The following is a 5,550-nucleotide window of genomic DNA, read 5'->3' as shown; positions in this document are numbered from 1 at the left end:
ATAATACCAAAGAAGTTCTCACACTATCGTGAATGTTTTGAACCCCATGGCAGGCTTCTAAGCCTGGGGACCCAACAAAGGGCCTGAGAATCTCCAGAGAATCTGGCCTTGAGGGCTGGCAGGATTTGATTACAGGCTTTCCAAAGTACTGAGGGAAACAGAGACTCCAGGCTTGGAGGGCACAAACAAAATTTTGCATGCACCAAGACCCAGAGGAGAGGAGCGGTAATCCCACAGCAGACAGAAACAAAACTACATGCTAGTAGAGGCATGGGTTGACAGTGGCTCACCACAAGGATATGGACATTGGAAGGTCCCCCTTGGCATAAACCCTCTTGGTGTTCACCATTAATCCTACCATAGACCCAGCCTTGGGTCTGGGTCCCCTCAGGCCAAGCAACTACCAGGGAGGGAGTGCAGCCCCACCTATCAGGAGATAATTGGATTAAAGATTTATTGAGTAAGGCCCTGCCCACTAGATAGCCTCACCCATCAGAGGGCAGACAGAAGAAACCAGAAGGACGTCTAACAGCAGCTAAAACAAAAACCGTATTACAGAAAGTTAATCATGATGAAAAAGCAGGCAGTTATGTCCCAGATGAAGGGCAAGATAAAATTCCAGGAAAACAACTAAATGAAGTGGAGATGGGCACCCTTCCAGAAAAATAATTCAGAATAATGATAGTGAAGATGAGTCAAGATCTCGGGAAAAGAATGACAGTGAAGATCGAGAAGATGCAAGAAATGTTTGCCAAAGACCTAGAAGAAGTAAAGAACAAACAAACTGAGAACAATACACTAGAAGGAATCAATAGCAGAATAACTGAGGCAGAAAAATGGATAAATGAACTGGAGGACAGAATGGTAGAAATCACTGCCACAAACCAGAATATAGAAAAAGGAATGAAAAGAAATGAAGACATCCTAAGAGACCTCTGGGACAACATTAAATGCTCCAACATTTGTATTAAAGAGATCAACCCTGGGATTTCTTTGGAAGGAATGATGCTAAAGCTGAAACTCCAGTACTTTGGACACCTCATGTGAAGAGTTGACTCATTGGAAAAGACTCTGATGCTGGGAGGGATTGGGGGCAGGAGGAGAAGGGGATGACCCAGGATGAAATGACTGTATGGCATCATGGACTCGATGGACATGAGTCTGAGTGAACTCCGGGAGATGGTGATGGACAGGGAGGCCTGTCATGCTGTGATTCATGGGGTCACAAAGAGTCGGACACAACTGAGCGACTGAACTGAACTGAACTGAACATTTGTATTATAAGGGTCCCAGAAGGAGACAAGAGAGAGAAAGAATCCGAGAAAATATTTGAAGAGCTAATAGCTGAAAACTTCCTGAACATGGGAAGGGAAATAGTCAACCAAGTGCAGGAAGTGCAGGGAGTCCCAGGCAGGATAAACCCAAGGAGGAACACACCAAGACATATAGTAATCAAACTGAAGAAAAATTATAGACAAAGATAAAATATTCAAAGCAAGAAGGGAAAAATGATCAATAACATATAAAGGAAGTCCCGTCAGGCTATCAGCTGATGTCTCAACAGAAACTCTACAAGACAGAAGGGAGTGCCATGATATATTTAAAGTGATGAAAAAGAAGGATACAACCAAGTGTATTCTACCCAGTAAAACTCTCTTTCAGATTTGATGGGGAAATCAAAAGCTTTTCAGACAAGCAAAAGTTAAGAGAATTCAGCACCACCAAACCAGCTCTACAGCATATGCTAAAGGAACTTCTCTAGACAGGAAACACAAGAGAAAGAAAAGACCTACAGAAAATAAACCCAAAACAATTAAGAAAATGGTAATAATGTCATACATATGGATAATTACTTTATGTAAATGAATTAAATACTACAACCAAAAGACATAAACTGACTCAGTAGAGGAAAACATTCATGTACACACACTTACCACATTACACTGCTTGCCCTCCCCCAAACTGTATGTAATTATTTTATATTGTTAAGTTAGTCATGTTCCAATTATGGCTTGCAAGTGTAATTATCTTTTATTTTGTGTCTGGCTATTGATTGTAAAAACTGGTAAACATCTTTTACAATTGTGATTATGTAAATATTACTCATTTAATACCATTATATCATGATTGGTCAACAGAAAAATAATAGAACTCTATATCACCAAAACAAGGATCTAATGGAAAAATCTATAACCACTTTTTATTTTTTATTTTTTTATTTTTTTAATCCATGTGAATTATTTTAATAGTTAATTCAAGAAAGTCCATGGCACTATACAAAAAGCAAAATCATGAGCATTAAAGCTGAGGGGAGGATTGTATGTATTATGTCCACAAAGAAAAGGAATTTGTCTTTTATTCTCAATGACTGCTAATCATACTACAGAGAATAACAATACTAAAATATTTCATCCTCAGTAAATTCGTCTTCCTTAGAAAATTTTGACTGTATAGGTAAAATATAACATTTATAGCTTTCATTTAAAAATACAAATTTTAGGAAAAAATTTAAGATTTTTAGAATGGGAATTATAAAAGTCAATGCTAAAGAAAACTCTTTCAGATAATGTGTATCTTAAAATATTATGAAAAATACTCTTTATTCTGAAAACAATGTCTGGAAAGAATACCTGAATTCCTCTAAAACCATAGTGGTATTACCCAATTGCCATTTTGGTAACATTAACAAGAAAACACATTTACAATTTAACACTGCCATCATAAGTCAAATAAGGATAGAATAAATGTTTCATATGCATTTGACTGAAGATCACTTATATAATATAGGATCTTTCATTTAATATTTTGATAAACTGGACTATACACTTAAGTATTAACTATAATACTCTAAAACCGTTTGGGAACATTTTCCTTAACTTTCAGCCCTGAAAATCCATTCTAATGTCTTTACCAGTAGTCACTGTAACCAAATAAAATTAGTGTTTTGTGGCCTTAATATTAAGTTGAAAACTTAATATATTTGAAGGTGTGATGAAGTTGCTCCATCTTTCCATTTGTTTATATGGTCTGAAATCACAGTTCTGCACAGCGGACATGTTTTTTCTCTGTTAAACCATAAGGTAATGCACTCTTCACAAAATATATGCTGACAGATGAGAAGAATTGGCTTTTGAAATTCAGCTTGACATATTGAACAAATATCAGCCACGTCTGAACACTGTCTCTTGCTGGCAGGGACTCCATAACTTGGTCGTGTAACAAATATTCACAAAACCCGTCTAAAAGTTCTCAGGTGTCCAAAAGAGTCCAGAAGTTTTAGTATGAGGTAGAGTAAAGCCAGCAATATCCCAAGACTCCATCTAGTTACATTACCAAACTCCCCATAGCTTATAAGGTAACGAAACCAAACTGGTATGGGAACAAAAGTTCGGTAATACATAATTCTTCTAAAAGCATATACCAATAACCCTTGGATTTAAAAGGCATGATGAAAGAAGGCACCAATAAAAAAAGGCATTTTAAACCCATGAAGAGGAATTTCAGAATGAAGTCTGTAATTCCAACAATCCAAAGTACTTCCCAGAAGCTTGAATAGTCCAAAGCAGGATTTAAAAAAATTAAGCTGTAGTAAAGTGACTGAGAATGAAAGGTGTAATATAAAGAACAGAAGATCCTGCTAAGAATACCAGTAACCAAGCACACTGAATCTTTGAGCACCTTTCTCTTAGAAAAACCTGATTTACAATGCTTTTGTTTGCATATATAAAAGTTGTAAGCAGCCCAATTCCAAGAGAAATTCCTGTTATATGCTGCATAACAAGTTTGACACCCAGAATCAAAATATATAGAAGACTCTTCTGCAACCACTTGAAGAGATACCGGAATTCTGAGAAGGAGCTGCTACCATGATCTCCATGCTCCGTGTCACTATCATCAGGTTGCCTGGCTTCACTGTGGGAGTGACTCCGTAAGCGACTATGTACACACCCATGGGTACAGCTATGGACACCTGACCTTGTATTTCTGGAGCTTGGATTTTCAGCACATTCTTTAGGTAGGAAGCTTATCTGGATATGAACATCTCCAGAATAAAGACAGGAAGCTTCTCCTGTCAGTCTTGTTTGGACACACTGGGAGGCTGAGGCATCCTCACTGCCTGCAGCTCCTGAAGGGCTGTGCAGTTGACTACAGTTGGTTTGCATGGCCCTTGAATACTTGTTCTGTGATTTCTTTGCTTCAGGGCTCTGTCTCCTCTCATGACGATGAGCGGACCGAGGCCCAGGCAGCGACGGCAGGAATAGCGAGAAACTCCATCTCGAGGCCTTCAGTCAGAGTCATCACCTTCAGACCCCGTCGCCGGCAACTCTGGCCCAGCTCCTATAACCACTTTTTAAAATCCAGAAGCACATCAGAATTATCTTGAAATTTTTTGAAAAATACAAATGCTCAGGTATTGCTTTTTTTCTTCAGAGCTCCAGATATGTTTCTAATGAGCATTCATGTTCAAAAACAATTGGACTATATGATGATCTTTATCTAGTTTTTTCACTTTTTCTATTTCATTTTCAGTGCTCCCTTTTCATTTAGTTTATGTTCTCCAATTTCTCCATCTCTTTTGTTTCATGTTCTTTCTCAAGCCTTTATCAAGCGTAGCAGAAAAGCTTTTGTATACATATATATAAATATGTATAATAATATATATTTTAGAAAACATGAATTTTTGCCTAATTAAAAAAATTATGACATTTTTATTCTATTTATTTGACTTAGTATGAGTAGAATGCTAGATTTCTAATTATGAAATAGAGACCCAGAGGGATGGTATGGGGTGGGAGGAGGGAGGGGGGTTCAGGATGGGGACATGTGTATACATGTGGCAGATTCATGTTGATGTGTAGCAAAACCAATACAATATTGTAAAGTAATTAACCTGCAATTAAAATAAATAAATTTATATTAAAAAATAAAATAAAGAAGAAGAAAAAAAACAAGCAACAAAGGTTTACTTTATTATAGGGAACTATAGTCAACATCCTGTAATAACATGATGGAAATTAATTTCAAAAGTAATATATGTGTATTTGTATATCTGCATCACCTTGCTATGCACATGATACATTGTAAGTCAACTATACTTCAAGAAAATATATATATTTAAAGAGAAAAAAATTTTTTGAATGTCCATGAAATGTTTTATTCCTTCTCCACTAATTCTTTAGTTATGACCACAGTACTTCTCAAGATTCAGTGAAAGACAGCAATATTCCAGGCAAGAAATGCCATAAAGAAGTCATTACATGTAGAATCCATCATACTGTATGTGATATTTATACATGTCTTTGATATATAAATTGATAAATTAAAAGCTCCATGCTTCATTATCATATTTTTATCATTTGTGTGAAGATTTCCTTGCCTGTACCCCTGTTAAATGGAAGGCAAGCATTGCTGAAAGACTGAGATTGTCCCTAGTAGTACTGACCAAGGATCAAGAAAGTGAAAGTGAAAGTGAAGTCGCTCAGTCCTGTCCGACTCTTTGCGACCCCATGGACTGTAACCTACCAGGCTCCTCCATCTATGGGATTCTCC

The 5,550-nt window shown here is 37.0% G+C and overlaps 1 pseudogene; it reads right to left on the bottom strand.

Annotated features, from left to right (window-relative positions):
* LOC102190701 lies at nt 2,573-4,256 on the bottom strand (annotated as a pseudogene).

This window comes from Capra hircus, chromosome 11, assembly GCF_001704415.2.
Source record: "Capra hircus breed San Clemente chromosome 11, ASM170441v1, whole genome shotgun sequence".
Classification (NCBI taxonomy): domain Eukaryota; kingdom Metazoa; phylum Chordata; class Mammalia; order Artiodactyla; family Bovidae; genus Capra; species Capra hircus.
The sequence above is the reverse complement of the archived record's forward strand: the minus strand, read 5'-3'. Positions and strand labels throughout refer to the sequence as shown.